Raw genomic sequence first — 19,598 nt, 5'->3', positions numbered from 1 at the left:
AATTGTCTACAGATGAATCAAATCTAGGTAAAGGAACAATAGGATCATTTGTTTCTGGATAAACATTCTGTCTATCCATTCATCCAGGATAAATATCTTGGGTTTTTATTATACCTATCCGAGGCAATATTTCGGGATTGTTTAATTAATGCTTAGCAGTTGCCCTAAGTACCAAAAGCTTTTACCATTGTTCTGTTTGTCCCATACTTCAAATTGTAGGTGAATAAACAATTTTTCCTTTATTCCGTGAAGATAAGCTGGCAAATACTCAAGTAGGTGGAGGCCAATAAACTAAAAAAGATGAAGAAGAAGATAGTTAAACAGATCTAGAACTTTAAATATGACTTATGCTTCCAGAACCGAGGCGAACTGAAAGTTAACTCATATGTAATACATATAATATAGGAACATAATTATAAAAACACATTCATTTCGGGATCCTTAGTCATTTTTGAACTTAGTATAAAATAAAATTCTGTTATATTTATAGACAGAAAACTAAATATTCTCAATAGTAACGATAGTTTATTTTTATAAGTTCTTATAATAAGTTCGTTCTAGTAATTCGTTGTGCAGAAGATTTTACCGAATTAACGCGTACCTACATTTTAATCAAAAGCCGTAGATTTATGTGGATTTTACAGTAAATCGCTTAAAAAATTTCTAGTTGGAGCATCTAATTGAAATACCACTTACACAAATAAATTCAAATAATAAAATATTTTTTTGGATAGTATTTAAAAATCTGTTTGATGTTAAGAGCCAATTTCATTATTACTTTCTTTAGAAATAATGTTATTCATATTAGCACAAAAAATATTCTAATGCTTTTATAAGTTTTTAAACTACATCTCCATATTTAAATATTTTACCGTATTCGGGCCCAATTCAGTGCCCGCCAATGCTCGCGACCTTTGCAACCTCAGATACATTCATACCATGTTAATTGGTAGTATCTGTATCGAAACAGATCATTTCTTTTGTCAAATCGTTCATGATTAGTCCACCACCGAACGACAAGTTTTTTTTATAATAAAGCTTCATTAACGAGCAGTAAACGTTATAAACCCGGAAAACATGGTCGCGAATATGGAAAAAATTGTGAACCTCCTAATTTTTATTATTTTTACTGCAAGTGCGTTGCTGGCCTTTCCTTTAGAAGGTGGCAACGATGTGGTCAGGACTCAAACCGCAGAAAATAAGGTTCAAGTATGTATATCTGGTGCAACAAATAATGGAACCTGCAAGGATGATTCAAAAGCTCCTTCACCATTAGCAGAGCCAGCGTCAACCAAATGTTTACAGGGTTTTGAACTAGTGAACGGGTCTTGCAAGGAGGTGGTAGCCACCTCTTCACAAGCTCCACAGACTACAAAAAAAAACGATAGAGAAGTGTGTTTGTATGGTTTCGAGTATGTGAATGGAGTATGCAAGGAGATATATTGAAAAAGGTGAGTTCAGGCTTATATATGACTATAGACACATGTATATATATATATATACATATATATATATATATATATATATATATATATATATATATATATATATATATATATATACATAATTTTGTACTGAATTAGAAGGTATGCGGTCTATTGTACATTTGTAAATAAAACTGCTTTTTTACGTCCTATATTTCGCTAATTTTTTGTTAGCTTAATCAGGAGAAACTACAATATAATTTTAGATAAAATTAATAAAAAGAACGATGTTATAAATTATTAAAATTACAAAATTACGAGTAATTTAAAAATTTGCCTGTTTAAAATAGTACTGCCAAACAATACCAGTTGGGTATTTAATTAGTAATTTTAAAAAACAAAAAAAACAAACACAAAAAAACACAAGTATATATTTAACAAACAATACAAGTACTTAGTTAGTTTTATACACGGTAAGAATGTACAGGATACTTAAAATGTTTTTATTGTTTATACAGTAAAATTAATTGAAATTATTTGGAATATTACAGTAGATATTGATTAATTCAACACCTCCATCGAACAAGGTTGTAACTCATTTTTAGCGATTTTACAGAAGAGGCAAAAACAAAAAGGGAAAACATGCATTTTTAATAATTTGTAGCGAAATGATTAAAGTCTTTTACACTAATTCGATACAATGTTTATATTATAATGAGGGATTACTTTGAGATGTATGTTTTGTAATTTTAATAACTATTGAGAAATTTGATCGCGATACAACCTTGAGATTAAACATCACTATTCGTAGAAAAAGGTTGTAACCCGATTAACAACCATTTTACTCTCTCCGTGTTAATTATTTTTTCGTCTTAACATTAAAAGGTTATATGTTTTAAGTTGTTGGCAATGTAAATAAGAGAAAATTAGTTTTTATGGTATATTTAAATAAAATATCAACTCGTAGTTTTTACAATTTTAATTAAAAATTATTAATTTTACAAAAACAACAATATTCTACCACTATGAACAAAATAATATAATTAATTTAAATTTTTATTCGGAATCTGATTGTTGAATATTTTTAGCGCCACAAAATTTTAATTGTTTGTAGTAACATTGATATATTTCGGGTATGACGAAGAACCTAGCTGAAGAACGTTAAGTTACAGGCATTTGTTCTAAATTAACGCAGTAATTATAATTTACATGAATTCTTTTCGCATTTTCATTGTGTATCTGTAGATATTTAATTTCAGACCATTTTACTTTATTACTTTTAATATCTACTTCAAAATTAATATGGGCGTCCTTAAATAGTTTAAAATTTAGAATTTGCTTTCGATTTATTTCAGTTACGGAATAGGTATCGCTTGCCTGATGCTTTCGCACATCGTATTATGATTATCTATTGATCTGGAATATATACGACTTGGTGTTTTTTTTTCGTTTTTCTACCAGGACATGCATTGAATCACCCTCGTTTTGTGAATGTCCTACTTTAAAAACCACATGTGTAATGTTAATGTTGAACTTTTTCAGCACTACAGCACTACAGACATATCAGTGTCCTTCATTGTCTCTCAAATCAAAGACAACCAGTTTTTGCTTATAGTATGATGCAGAAACTTCTGACATTGTTACACATATATACCACATATACTTCTGGCCACGTATACACACTGGAACAACTGTTGGAAAAGAAAAAAGCAACAAATAGAGATAAAGATTTGGCATTTGTGGACCTTAGAAAGGCGTATGAATCTGTACCTAGGTCAGAACTATGAGAGGCAATTTACAAATTAGAAATACAGACGGAACTACAAAAGCTACAAAAGCTCTGTATAAAGAAAATAAAGTGTCCATTAAAATGGGAAAAAGAATCATAGAATACTTCACCATAACAAAAGGTTCCTGCAGGGTTGTTCCATATTTCCAACCCTATTCAAATTGTACTTAGAGAAAGCCTTAACTACATGGAAAAAAAACATGCGAAGGCATGGGAGTACCGGTACGGAACGAACACCTATATACGTTAAGCTTTGCAGACGTACAAGTAGCGATTGCACAGGACCAAGACGACCTCAGCTACATGATGAAGAAACTACAAGAAGAATATACCAAGGCTGCCCTAGATATTAACCTTGCGAAAACAGAGTGCGTATCTACAAATAAAGCAGACATAGAAGATCTACAGATTGATGACAACGTAACAATCTACGGAAAGGGTAAATTCAAATACTTAGGGTTTATAATCACGAAAAAGGCAACAACAGAGAAAGAAATTACACAAAGATTAGAACAAACAAGAACAGCAATCCTTACTTAACAACTTAACTCAGTATGGTGGGATAGACACCTACATATGAAGACAAAAACACAGATTTATAAAATATAAGTGCGAAATATTATGACATCTGGGGCTAAAAATTGGATCATAAACAATAAAAACAGCAGTAAGATAGTAGCAACAGAAATGGAATGCCTGCGAAGATGCTGCAGAGTAACAAGAATGCATAGGAGAAGTAATGACGAAATAAAGCAAAGAACATCAATGGAAACAGACATACTAACATATATAGAACAAAAAACACTAAAGTGGTATGGACATGTAAGAAGAACTAGCGTCAGCAGATGGATAAAGAGACTAACTGAATGGAGCCCCATAGAAAGGAGGAAAAGAGGACTATTAACCTTGCGAAAACAGAGTGCGTATCTACAAATAAAGCAGACATAGAAGATCTACAGATTGATGACAACGTAACAATCTACGGAAAGGGTAAATTCAAATACTTAGGGTTTATAATCACGAAAAAGGCAACAACAGAGAAAGAAATTACACAAAGATTGGAACAAACAAGAACAGCAATCCTTACTTAACAACTTAACTCAGTATGGTGGGATAGACACCTACATATGAAGACAAAAACACAGATTTATAATAAGTTATAAGTGCGAAATATTATGACATATGGGGCTAAAAATTGGATCATAAACAATAAAAACAGCAGTAAGATAGTAGCAACAGAAATGGAATGCCTGCGAAGATGCTGCAGAGTAACAAGAATGCATAGGAGAAGTAATGACGAAATAAAGCAAAAAACATCAATGGAAACAGACATACTAACATATATAGAACAAAAAACACTAAAGTGGTATGGACATGTAAGAAGAACTAGCGTCAGCAGATGGATAAAGAGACTAACTGAATGGAGCCCCATAGAAAGGAGGAAAAGAGGACGACCCCGAAAATCCTGTAGGAACGAAGTAGACGACGCCATGAGTAAGAGAGGCCTAAACGATGAAGAATGAGACAACAGAGAGAGATGAAAACGATTGAGCGAGGGAAGGCAGTGAATACTGTAGAATCCCTGAATATATATATATATATATATATATATATATATATATATATATATATATATATATATATATATATATATATATATATATATATATATATATATATATATATATATATATATATATATATATATATATATATATATATATTATATATAATATATATATATATATAATATATATATATATATATAGATTGATATTATTAATAATGACATTGTTAATAATATTATTAGCGATGAGCAATCAGATAACAATGAAGAGTATAGGCCCAATGAACGTGAACATAAATTTGACAATGACTTTGATCAGAATTCGAATAAAATATCATACGATTCTGCGATTCTTCTTCCAAAACAGTCCAGCTAACGCCCTGTTTAGAAATGTCGTTAAAACCAGTGTAATATCCAGAAATAAATTCACTATTACCTCTTACGTATGTAGGTGCCTTACCGTTATTTAACACGGTAAGCCCCATGGCGTGGATCCATTCTGATAGGTATTTCCCTCTCCCATCTTGCACTCGTGGGTTCCATGGACGATCCTTCGAATTCAGGTCACCAGCTATGACGACCGGTACAGGCTCCATCCTAGCCTCTTGCATAATCGAGTCAATGTACTTTTCATATACTTGAAGCGGGATGTTTGGTGAAACATAGCAATTATATCCTACCAGATTTCCGACATATACCTTAACATAACCATTCTTAACCGAGTGTCTAGTTATGCCAGCTCCTCGATTCACCACGTATACGGCCACGTCAGATTTCCTATCTTTAATGATCCTCTGTCGAGAGACAGACAGAGAATAATTTTCATCATTAATATTATAGATTATTTAACAAAAACTACATACTACGACTACGATGATAAAAATATGTTTATTCTTTTGCATTAAATAAATATAAAACGATGAAGATTTTCCAACACGCGAATAATTGGCCATGCGCAAAACATGGAAACTCTAATTTAATTCCACAAAATTTGAACGGTTGGCTTTTTGATTTGTTTATTGTCATTGTAGATGCTAAAAGCACGGGAAATTGTAAACGTTTTAAACCAAATGGTATGTTCGTTGAAATTATCAGTATACGCGGGATCAAGACATCCTATCCTTTGTATTTTTCCTTGATGATCTTTGCCGCAATGATAATATTTATTATCCATTTTACATATTAACTGATTTAAATGAAAATAACTTTCCTAGAAGCAAATTCAGAGTAGTATATTCAACCGAGTATACATAAAAATTTTTATAAAAATCGGTCCAACCATTTCAAAACTTACTCTGTAACACTAACTACTATGTCACACTAGTTACGTTATTAAAATATAAAAAAAATTGTCCAAACAATAAAATAAATGTTTGGGATAGATCACCCTTACCCCTTAGGGATATGAAAAATAGATCACGTCCGATTCCCATACCTACTGAATGTAAATATAAAATTTCATCAACATAGGTGAAGCGGTTTCGAAGAAGTATGGCAACTAAATCTGTGACACTAATACGTCTATTAAAAAAAAGGGGGTAAGTAATAAAAGGGCTAAAATTAAGGGCTGTCTGTATTGTTTATTGCCACATCATAAAAACATAAAAATAAAAAATTTTGTTTATAAACATAAAAAAATATTTGGGATGAACCACTCTTACCCCTCAAGGGGATGAAAATACAATTTCGTAAAAATCGTTCTAGCTATTTAGGAGAAACATTTCAACTAACTCTGAGACACTAACATGGATATTAAAATGGGGTTAGTAATAAAGGGGTGAAAATTAAGGGCTGTATGTATTTTCTATTGCTACCTCATACAAATATAAAAATAAAAATTTTTGTAAATAAAATAAAAAAATATTTTGGTTGAACCGCCTTTACCCCTTAGCGGTATGAAAAATAGATAACAACATATTCTAAGACCTACAGAATAAACATAAAATTTTGTAAAAATTGGTCCAGCGGTCTCGGAGAAGAAAGGTTTCCCATGGTAAGAACATGCGATGTTCTCAAGCGGTCACTCATCCAAGGTATTATCTGACAACTGACACTGCTTGACTTCGGTGATCGAATGAGAACCGGTATACTCAGTGAGGTATGGCTGTTGCCCAGTCTATCAATACCGACATTTATTTTGTTAATCCTAGCTTCCTTGTTAGCCATAGTATGGCGCCATCTATTAGTTGTATTGCTATTTAGAATGAAAAGAAAACTGTTATTGAGTGATAATAACAAACACAACAAAAAAAGAATCTAATTTGGTTCAGTCATTCTGAAATGATGCCGTGCAAACATTTCGGCGATTCATTTGATTAATATAGATTTTCATTATTATTTTTACAGGTTATTAAACAAAAATCACCTACGATGACATGCCATGTTTTAGATTTTATTCATTTGCAATGCCACTGTCTAAAGGTTTTCTTCATTGATAAGTTTTATCATTTCTGCATTATGTAGTGTGGGCTTACGACCTTTCTAGTCTTTGCTGAGTTAACCGGTTTTTGTAGATTCTGATGTTAAGATATCAAGTATTATTTCTTGGAATATATTTATCTACCAATCACTGGCTTTTTTATTAAAGAGATTCTAAATTTTTCTCATGTGCTTCCTACGTCTTGTGTGCTAGTTACAGTTTGCTTATTATTCCTTACTAGAATTATTGTAGTAAATTTTCGTTCATATATGATATAATCTTTTTTTTACATGTCCTAACACTACTTGTTACTTTGTTATACAAACGTCTTATAATCTTCACATAACGCACGGGAACTACTTTCTTATTTTTTTCTATTTACAAAAATCCCGCTTTAACCTAATAAGGTTATTAGCGAAACGGTAACAGTTAATTACTCTTTGTCTAATAGATTGAAGTCTTTTTAAAACAAAAGTAGGTTCTTGATAGTGTTTTTTAAATTTAAAATGTAAGATTGTTTGATAAATGGTATTTAATTATATGGCCCATGAATGGTATTTCGCATTTTTTACTACCACACTCATCACAAATTGGGCGTTCTTCTTTTTTAAACAAACGTTCATGATAAAACTGGGTATGTTCAAGTCGTAAACGGGAAAAAATTATTCGCTTTTGTCTTGATACCTCGAGTGGTTGTCATGGTCCATCTTATATTATATCACTTGAAGCTTTGATGGTGTGGATTTTCGTAAAATAGCTTTTTAGATCCGTACTTACAAATTGGGGTAACATGGTGATACTGTTATCGTTTATGGTTTTATTGGAATTTCTGTCTACTGCTTTATTACCCGCTATTCTAACATAGGATGGGACCCAAAGAAACTTATTGCTTGTGTCTTCAGTATGCAATTTTCTTTACCTCTTTCTATATTAGTAAAGATAAATGGATTTTGCGTGTAGATTTTTCTTATGTGACTATGTGTAGTGGTGACATAGAATGTGTGACGATTATTATTTTGTTCATCTCATGTGCATTTGCGTGTAGTATTGCTTGGTAAATTGCATGAGATAAATTGAGGTAAATTGCAAGATAGAGTTTTCCTGTTAATATGTGTGACAATATATCTATGACAAAAAATATTAAAGAAACATTATTTTAACAAAAAAAGGTATACTTGTTAATAACTTCAAAACTCAACAGTTTTCGAGATAATCGCATTTTACAAATCAGCTACATAATTCTGATTTAAGGCAATCTCTCCAGGCAATGAAGGAAAAATAGACAAAAACATTATTACCTCTGAATTTTGGTATAAAATACCTATAACTAAAGTTAATTGTTAACGAAATATTAAATAAAATAAATATATCATCAGGATAATTAATAATAGGATTTGACAAAATAACAGAATAATAGGATTTTCATCAAACATTTTAGGTTTTATGTTAAATTAAAGTCATAATCAAAACATTTTGTTTACAAACCAATGTAAGAAATAGTTAAACTAAATAAAATAATAAATCCGTAAACTAATTTTCAAAACCAAATTCAGATTTCTGCTTTAATCTGTGCCTTCTAAGAATTGCAAAGCAAAACAGACGTTGATAAAGATGTAATTAGAGACATGGGGAATCTAAAATTGCATTCCACAACATATCATATATTCTTGTTGTTACGTTCAGAGCGTTTGTGAATATCGGCTCCGAGGACCCCTTTTAGAGTGAAATACGTATAAGCGGATACACAGACGCACTATACGTAAAATCAAATCTTAACTGTCTTTCCTTTTAAATAACATAACTTTTTGTCAAAGTAAGTATTCGATATGTCCACCATATTCTTTAATTAATTTGTTAATATATTCCATAAAAGATCGTCTCATATTCAATAGAATCATTGGTTCTAAAAAAACTGCTGCATTATTTATTTCTTCCCATAGTTGGTTGCGAATATTTATGAGATTCTTATATACACATACACGTTGTTTTAATGCGCCCCATACACCAAAGTCAAACGGATTAAATTCTGGGCTACGTGGTGGCTATAATGTATAATGGATGAATATATTCTGTTGGATACATATCCAAATCTTATCGTATATTATGGAACTACATCTTATTTGTCGCAGGGGATAAATAATATATTAAACTGTGATGTATCTCGTTCATTAGTTATTTATATATACACGGAATAACCTATCGATAACATTACTTATTTATATGATTACGTTACAGCTTACAAGTAACTATAACTACATCTCGAACAAATGAACTATTATGATTTACTAACGAACTAATATTATGCTAAATTAAATTGCCTGTGTGTTTCCTATATGTATAACAATATTGGTTATTAGACCAAAGATAATGTTTTTGTAAAACTATTGAGTCTTTAAGGTTGGATTTGTAGCAAAAGTGTTATGAAACAAGGCACATATGTGTTATTCAGTACCTGTGCTCTAGTTTCTAATTGTCCTAATAAAAATGGGTTAACAATTTACATAAAGAATAATAAGAATTCTTCTGGATTTTTTATGAATTAAATACCTATGTATCTTACCACATTACCAAGGAATATGACTACCACGACCAATCCAACGTTCAGAAAAGTTGTATTTAAACATGTTTTCACTGCTTTCTATCTAGAATGTGGTGTTGTAACATATTCCATAAACCACATATTTTGAGTTTTCAGCATTATTCAATAAAGAAAAAGTAATACAACGCCAGTATAGAAACTTAAGAAGCGATAGAAAAGGAAAATTGTAAACATGATGACAACCAACGTTTGAATACGGACACGGCACCTAAAACAGAAGGTGAAGAATTTTTTCTGCAATAAGACATTTAGCAGTCATAACAAAACAAACAGTCCCACATGGAAAACTAATCGATATCCTAAAAACAGCAGGACTCGATGGTAAGGATATAAGACTGATCTCAAACTTATATCTCCAACAAAAACAACAACACGATTAAAAAATGAACTGTCCGAGATCTTCATAGTCGAAAAAGAAGATAGACAGGGTTGCATATTGTCACCGGCATTATTCAACATATGCTCTGAAAACATTTTTAGGGAGGCGTTGGACGAATCAAAAGATGGGATTGCTGTAAATGGTCCACTTATAAACAATATTATATATGCAGATGACACAGTGTTGCTGGCAGATAGGGCGCAGGGGCTTCAAAGGATGGTTGATAACATTGTAGAAGCATGTAACAAATACGGCTTAAAACTAAATTGCAAGAAGACAAAAAGAATGCAAAGAGTGGAAAAAATATGCTATTTGGGCTGCAATAAGGATACTTGGGATCACAGCTACGAAATAAAAACTCGTATTGAAAAAGTTAGAAGCTCTTTTAACAGCCTTGGGAAGATTATCTGCAACTTATCTTCAAGTATCAATATACGCATAAGAATTCTTAGATGTAAAGTCTTTAGTCTCCTCCTCTATTGAATAGAAAACTGGAGCATTACAGAAGATGCCATAAAACGATTATAAGCATTTGAAATGTGGTGCTACCGACGTATGTTGAGGGTCTCATATTACACCACACAAGTAACATAACTATGCTTCAGAGGCTAAGAAAATACAAAGAAATTATTAAAAATACCATAAAAAACAGAAAATTGGCTTACTTCGGCCTCATCATGCGTAATGATAAATACCGACTTCTATAGCTGATTCTAAAAGGCAAGATTGAGAGTAAGAGAGGCCCTGGATCTAAACGTATATCCTGGCTGGCCAATCTTAGGAAGTGGACTGGTCTAACATCAACTGATCTATTTCGAGCTGCTGTGAATAGAATAAGATGGGTCAATGTGGTCGCCAACATATCTAGAAGATAGACACATTTAGAAGAAAAAACAAAACATTTTTTGTTGTTACATTATTATCTTTGAGTTGTTTTAATAAGAATAAGCTATGAATTATGCTTATCTACAGCTGGCTAATCATTACGCAGCTGACTTATAAAATGCGATTATCTCGAAAACGGTTGAATTGTAAGGTTACTTACAAGTATACCTTTTCTTTGTAAAAATAATTTATCTTTAATATTTTTTAAAACAAACAGAGCTAACTTGAAGAGCAATAAAGTTAAGCGCAAATGTATGCCACACATATGGTAAGTATGTGGCCCTCTATCAGTTACATTAAAGTTTGTATAAAATTATAATTTATCCTACTCAAAAGCATCCAGCAAATTTTTGTCCAAAAATATTTACAAACGTAAAAGTTATAGCGAAAAATATCATTTTAAATTTCCACTTTAACACCCTGTATTTTTCCTAATATAAACCTTTTTTTAAAAAAAGTTGGCTTAAATCGTAATATTTTAAAGTGTAGAATCTACGGCTCCTGTTTGTACAATTACTTAAGGACCACTCTGTATATTTTTGTATTGATCTAAGAGTAGAAATTCCTTCCAGTTAGGTAGTTTCACTGCATGATGGATTCTTGGAAATTTAGGAAAATGAACTTTGAAGAGTTATTAGTCATGGATATGTCTAAAATGTTATTAATTTGAATTCTTTTATTTACACTTATGCTAGAAGTGTAATAAAAGGTTGAATAGTTGCCTACGACGCTTTAGCGTGGTTCACCTATTTCAGCTAAATATAATCCTTAACGAGGTGTTATGTAACGTATCAAAAGGTTTTAACGTTCTTGTGCTGGCAGATGCATGTGTACATCCGTAATCAATTTTGGAACGAATTAATGATCTATGAGTACTGCTTTACCATCGACACCCCAGGTTTTGTGAGTTAGGTACTTTAACAAGTTGAGTCTATTTTGACATAAAATAACTGCTGAATATGATTTTTTCAATTTAACTGTTGATCAAATATCATTCCTAGATATTTTATTTCGTTTGTACAGGAAAGATTTTGGTTTTCAAGCATTAGGTTTATCGTCGATATCTTTTTTTAAAAATATTATGCATTTTGTTTTATTAGAACAAAAACTAAAACCGGGACTTAGAAACCAATTTGCTAGTTTATTTAAATGTTCTTGTAATATTGAAGCTATACAATTAATGCGTTTAATGTAAAAATCAGGTCATCTGCAGATAGTCTTGTCTGAACAGGTTTAATTCTTTTAAACATTGAGTAGGACTAATAAGGGATACTTATGGCACAGTATATTGCTTAAAAAGAATCAGTAGGTTCACTCTGCCGCCAGTCCTTTTTTCTTCATGTTCCATTTTTTTCACGCGCATGAGTTCCACGCGCAGTTAAATTCCAGTTTTTGTTACACTGCTCAATATAATTTTTAATACACTGCTCGAAAATAAATAGGAAAAGTATGACTTGTGGCGACCTAAAATTTAATGAGATTTTCGGAATAATGAATACTTTCCTTAATTTGAAGTTTTCGACAATTATCGATAGTTTCCCAAATAATGATTACTGATTGTCCTTCAAAATGTATTATGTTGAATCCATCAGTTTGGATTAATCGAATATTTAATTTTTTGTATTCATTAGAAAATCACGCTGTATTCACTGTTACTGGTGAGAAATCTCATAAAACGAAGAGCTAATGAGGAAACCAATTTCTATAGATGAAAAAATAATAATACATTCGAATTATAAATTATATTTTGAGGATTTCAATTTTACGATAGCAGTTATAATAAAAACAAGATTATAAAGACACAAGTAGCGAACTTTGAATAAAAGTTAGAATATATATATATATATATATATATATATATATATATATATATATATATATATATATATATATATATATATATATATATATTCCACAATCACAACTTATTAATAACAAAACAATGAAATGAAAAAATGTCATATAGCCTAAAAATCCCACTGTAGGATCACTACGTTCACAACGTAGTTAGTTAAACTCAAATTTTTACATACATTTACAATTGGAAGAATCTATCGATCTAAAAGGCTAGGATGTCACACTGTTTGTCCAGTAAGGTAACTACGCCACCTAGGAAAAAAATCTGAACTACCAACATCTACCAAAATTAAATATAATTAAGTAAAAGCTGTAAAAATGCTGTTGAGACAGAAAAAATACGTTAAATGAAAGGGCGGCACTACACAGTATTTTCAATATTAATAAACGTATAGCGACATACGAGATAGGATAGGGCACTACGGATAAAAATAGATTTACCATAACACAAATTTTGATTTTTTGACTTAAAAAATGCCTCAGGCTGAGTACAAAATAAACAACTGATTGAATCCTAACATGCGACATAGCAAATTAAAGGGGAGGATATAACGAATATATTCAGATAGAAAAAATAAACAAGGCGACTACTAAAAGGGTAGATAGGGAAGATACACAGTGTCTTCAATATTAATGAACGTATAGCGACATACAAGATATGATAGGGCACTATGGATAAAAATAGATTTTCCTTAAGACAAATTTTGATTTATTGACTTAAAAAAGGCTTCAAGCTGAGTACAAAATTAATTGATCGAATCCTGACATGCGATATATCTTCTCAGCTATTTAATATTCTTTTTCAAAAGGTTCAAGAAAATTATGTTTTTTACATAGCTTAGGTTTTTTTTGAGACTAAAGCATGACGAATCAAACCAAAGCTGGGTTTTGGGAGGCCTGTTAAATAGTTACTGCAAATAAGTTAATACCCAAATTCTTGCAGAATATAAAATAATAGAACATATGTTATACCCAGCTAAGATACTCACAGACAGGAACAGTAACAGTCAAATCAGAATTTTGAAAGATAAAATCAGATTCCACTTCCAGAAAACTATGGAAAAGTGATAGCATATATCGCTGTTCCAGAAGTATAATGACATAACTCTAAAATTTTGAAAACTGACTTTATTGTATCGGAGGGATCAAAACTGCATTTTCAACATATTTGTAGATCGTCGTAATTTTACTTACGAATTTCGCCATGACCGGTGATTCCGTAAGTACAGTTATGGTGATTTAAAAATATATAGAAAATGCAGTTTTAACCCCTCCAACATGATAAAGTCATTTTTCAAAATTTTACAATTATGTGTTTCTACTTCTAGAACAGTGATATACTGATCTCCAAGGACGTAGAAATTCTTTACAAGTACTACTTAGTACAATTCTGTTTCACTTTGACAAATACGATGGATACTTATGATTCATTATTTAAATAGATTAAGTCAATTAGGCAATATGATTTTTCAAACTTTAGTAGTGTGTATAGTGGGTATGTGACGAATTTTACCATTTATGAAATTTATTTTCCACTTTCCAAAGAACTTCTATAATAATAATTATTTTATTATAATTTTGGAATGTTCTTTGAAACTAATGGAATATTTTAAATCTTGCAACAGCAGCATTTTTCGCCAAATCTATTGCGCATGAACCGGCACGGACCTAGGAGTGGATTCAAAATTGGAAGCGTGAAAATATGAGAGTGAACCTACTGATTCTTTTTAAGCAATATACTATGCTTATGGTTTGTTGTTCTCTAAGATAGGATATTGAACTATTCGCGCGAACTTGGAATGTTCTTTGAGTTAAAAAAAAATGTTTGTGTAGGCAAAAGTCCTTGATATAACATCTTTTTTAGAATGTTCAATGTACGGTGTTTACATACTGTATCAAATGCTTTACTTATGTCAAAGTAAATTGCCATACATTTTTTATTATTTTTAAAAGCTTCGTGAATAACGTTTTCCCAATGTATATTGTTGTCGTTTATAGATCTACCTGGTCTGAAGCCAGCTTCAATGGTAAGTTGATCATTGTGTTCTAAGTTCCACATTAATTCTTTGACTATTTTTTTATAAGGCTATTAATGATATAGGACATGTTAATGATATAGGATGATTTAATTCTGGTTGTAATTTATTTTTATTTAGTTTATTTATAAAGATAGCAACGGCAATTTTCCAAATTTTTGGAAATCATTTTTATGGTCAAATAATATTAAATATTTGGAGTAGAAATTCTTTTGCTTTTATGGAAAGTTTTTTAATAAATTGTATTGGTATGTCGTCTGGACATGGTGAAGTATCTTTTATGCTATTAAGTGCTTCTAGAAACACTCCATAACTAAGAGCTCTATTGATATGGTTGAATTCGTCTAAAATTATAACAGATACTGCCTCCTCGTTGTTTTATAGGTTAGGAACTTGTTTCTGTAATTTTGGCTGGATGAAAATTTTTGATGGGTTTCAGCTAGTTCATTCACTATGTCCTGTGGTTCAGTTAATAACGTCCTTTCTTTTTTAGACTTACAATTTGTTGGTATCCTGTCCTATTATTTTTTTAACTTTTTTTAAAACCGATGATATATCTGTGCTGTTGTTAATGTTCTATTTATGTATTTCTGCCAGGATTCTTATTTGTTTGTTCCACCAGGGAACTGGTTTGTGTTTTTTTAAGTTGAGATTTTCTTCTAGTTATATTAACATCATTCAGTACAATCTGATTGAAGCTTTTGAATGTGTCATTATTGGATTCTGAAGTTTTTGATTTGGTCACTACGGTATAAATCTTTTAGTGCTATCCAATCGACTTGGGTCAGTAATGAGGGTTCGCATATGGAGAGTTCAATGGCGGATGATGTTCCGTAGCCATATTGAATTTTGCTGGAGAGTCGTTCGTGGGTAGGCATAAGTTTATAGTATTAAAAACGTTTTCTAACATATTTCCCCTTGTTGTTGTTTTATTTGATCACCATATAATGGTATGGCTATGTTAGTTTTATAAAGTATTTTATTGAATATATAATATCTTTTAGCCTATGGGTAAATATGTCGATTTTTATAATTTTCTTAAATGTCTTTAATGCCGTTAATATGTTTTCTGAAGTGTTTTTCTGATACCTTCAAGCAAAATTAATGTCAATCAAATTTTTAGTTTATTAAATCTTTCTTCCTTTATAAGTTTCAGGTTAAAACTTATTGGTGTCCATTTTATTTTACAGTTTGTTACACGGAATACAGTTGTTTTACAGCTGTATTCCGTGTTTCTTGTTTTTCTTTGTCAATCTGTTATTTAATTATTATCTACCTTTTATTTATTTATCTGCCTTTGATCTGTTACTTTTTTATTATTCCTGCCCTTATCCACCCCAATGAAGCCCCGAGTTGAGCAACATAGTTTTCATTAAGTCTTGGTAAACGATCAGCTTTTTACCATCTACTTTTGTTAGCTTGGTGTTACGATGTATGGAAAATTCAAGTTTGATTATGGTTAACTACATTATGAACGTGAGTTGAATCCCTCGTGCTATAAGCACCGTCATTTTATGAAGAAAATAATAACGTTCTTAATGTGCAGCAGATTCTTACGATTATAATATTTTTCAATGTTTGTCATACCTATTTTCAACCAATACTTATTCAAACTGCAATAAGTCAAGGCCACATTATTTGTTCAACAAAAACACAACTACTCATTCATTACTAGTCATCAATTAAAATAAACAAAATATGCGTTATATCTAAAAAAGATGTTGATCTTATACGTTCTGGTTATTCCATGACGAAATAATCAAAATGTGAAATATCAGCTAATGCTATTATTTATTAAACGCTTCATTAATCAGTATTACGTCTACATAATAAATTAAAATATTCAGGGTGAAAGCAACAACTAGACCAGAGAACTAAGGATTTTCCTGTGACATTTTTTGATACAGGTATCTAACAACTGCTTTGAGAATAAACGTCATTTTTTATTTTTAAATAATATATAAACAATGTAAGATCGCTATTTGATTTTAAATACTAAAGGTGATAACTAGTAAACCATATGGAAAAGTGAGACAGTTTTACTGAAAAGCATAGAAAATCTTTTAAAATAAGGATTTGTAAAGTATTTTTTGTTAATTTGTTGCTTAATTATTACAGCTATAGTTTCAAAAGTTAATTTTTTAAAAATTATTAGTAGTTATTTAACCAACAAGTGTATTAATAAGGGCAATTAACGAGATATTTTAACGTTAATGTTCGAGATTGTTAATCGCCATTTTTATTCACGAGTTTGTTACAAAACTTTTTCGTAATTGTACTATTTTACGAAGTATATATTACTGAAATTATTCATTCAAATATTTATTTTTCAAATACACAGAATTTTAAACAATAAAATAATGACATACAATGACAGATACTATTAACAGCGGCTACTTCATTTTAAATTTTTTAGTGGGAATATAAATAGGTATATGCTTGGTTGCCTACACCACAGGTCACTACCAATCACAGATCGTTTAATTAATTTATGCAAGCAATGTATGTTGTGTTGCCTATAATGAAATCGTTCATTAATAGAAAATCGCAAATGGACGGTCAATGGAAATAACTATTTTAAAAATTCGCAAAAAATTTGATTTGGTTGAGAATAAGATTTGGTTGAGAATAAGAATAAGAAGAAAAAAAAAACAAAAAAAAAAGAAAGAAGAATAGGAATTAAGTTAATGTCTTATAAGGGTTTTTTTTTATTTGTTTTGTATGATGAGAGAGTGATATATCTGGCTCAAGTTCTGTCAGTCAATATCTGTCGGTTCTTTTATTTAGGGACGCTGGATGTTTTAGAATTTGGCACATTTCAAGGATGGATCGCTTATGAATAATTTTGTTGTTTGCACAGTATTTTGGTATTCGTGAAATCGATACTGTGTTTAGTTGAAATGGCATGTTGTGCCAGGGCACAAGATGGTTTAGAAATCCATCCATAATGTCGCTTTTGTGAGACGTTAGTCGACCTTGAAGAGAGCGGCTGGTCTGGCAAATGTAGCAGGAGTTGCACTCTGCGCAGGATATATGATAGACGACATTAGTTTGTTCTAAAGGGGCCAATGGAGTTTTGTCTCTGAAAATAACTTTCCTAAGGTTCTGGTGTTTTTTAAGGCTATTTTAACAGTTAAAGGTACTTTTAAGTTTTTGAAAAGTTTATTAAGCTTGTTAGTGATTTGTGGGAAGTACAGGAGCGAAGAATATTTTGTAGTTTGTTCAGGAGTGAGAGGGGACTTATTCACCTGTATTTTGTAAGAAATGGAGGCTAATGTTAGCCCGTTATGTGTTTTAGTAATGGACTGCCCATACCTTTGGAATATAGAAATTTATTGATGATGAATGCCGGATAGGAGTTATCTATGAGAATTGACTTCAGTAGATTGAGAGATTCTTCTTTGTATAGCGGGTGTGTCAACATGTGTATTGGGTGTGTCGAATGGTAATTTAAGAAACGGTTGCTAGCCATTTCTTTTATTTACCAGGTAGTGACTAATCTGTAATCGGGATACTGTTATCAACCTCAAATCACTTGTAAATTGTAGGTGCGGATCAAAGCAGTTAAAAACTGATAAGGTGTCCACCGTCTTGTCCGGCGGGGTTGCTAAAATCAGATCGTCGACATACCGTTTTACAAAGGGAACCTGGAAATCTCACTTCTTGATACTCTCATTAATCGTCTAGTACAAAGTTGACTAGAATAGGAGAAATCGTGGATCCCATAGGAGTTCCAAAAATTTGACGATAATATTTGTCATTGAAAATTAAATAGTTGGTGTAAAAATCAATTTTAATAATTCAGAAAAACTTATCCAATATATCGGACTGTGTGGTTGGATTTAATTCCAATGGTTACGAAGAGAAGTTAATACACTGGAAAGTGGAAGATTCGTGAAGAAGGAGACTACGTTAAAACTTACTTAGACTTACTTACTAGTCCTTGAATGAGGGTTTTGGAGATAAAATAGAGATTTATGTAGAAAGAAGTTATATTTTTTGATTAGGGTAGATTCATACTGATCCAAATGGTGGAGGGAAGGAGATGTTCAAGTTGGATGAATATGTTTGACATTTGTCGATGAATGAATGCTATATCGGAATGTACGGACGAAATATGGAAGTTCAACAATCGTGCTCTCACCTGCATGTTGATGAAATCAGCTCTTCTTGTCAATTTGTTTGACAGGGAACCCATAGTGGACAGCATGAGGTAATCGGTGCGATCACTAATAAAACGTGGGTATTTCTTTGTCTTCCTGAGTTGGATTAAAAAGGTCTTTTTTGCTTCGATTCTCGCCAATTTCTCGTTCAGTTTGCTCCATCTCTTAAGTAGTATCGTACTGTTTAGGCCATATTTTCGTCTGATGATCACGAAGAATCCCTTTGTATAGGTAGACTATGCAAATATATGTATATATATATATATATATATATATATATATATATATATATATATATATAACTATATAATATAAAATAGTGTTAATCACAGCTGTTAAAGTTAGAAGAAAAACTTTGAGATTCTTTGGGAAAGAAGAGAAGTGTACTCTTTATTTCTTTATTTTTCCAATATTTCGTCGATGGTCATCGACATCATCAGGAATAAGCTACAAATAGTTTTACATGAAAAATTGACAGTC

General features: G+C 31.2%; 1 long non-coding RNA gene across 1 annotated transcript in view; it reads left to right on the top strand.

Moving 5' to 3' along the window:
- Positions 1–970: 970 nt before the first annotated feature.
- LOC140432021 (uncharacterized) overlaps positions 971–19,598 on the top strand; it is a 38,664-nt gene continuing 20,036 nt past the window's right edge. Inside the window, exon 1 of the long non-coding RNA XR_011949753.1 lies at positions 971–1,451. This is a non-coding gene — a long non-coding RNA (uncharacterized lncRNA). The remainder of the gene's footprint in view (positions 1,452–19,598) is intronic.

This window comes from Diabrotica undecimpunctata, chromosome 1 (genome assembly GCF_040954645.1).
Source record: "Diabrotica undecimpunctata isolate CICGRU chromosome 1, icDiaUnde3, whole genome shotgun sequence".
NCBI lineage: Eukaryota > Metazoa > Arthropoda > Insecta > Coleoptera > Chrysomelidae > Diabrotica > Diabrotica undecimpunctata.
The sequence above is the reverse complement of the archived record's forward strand: the minus strand, read 5'-3'. Positions and strand labels throughout refer to the sequence as shown.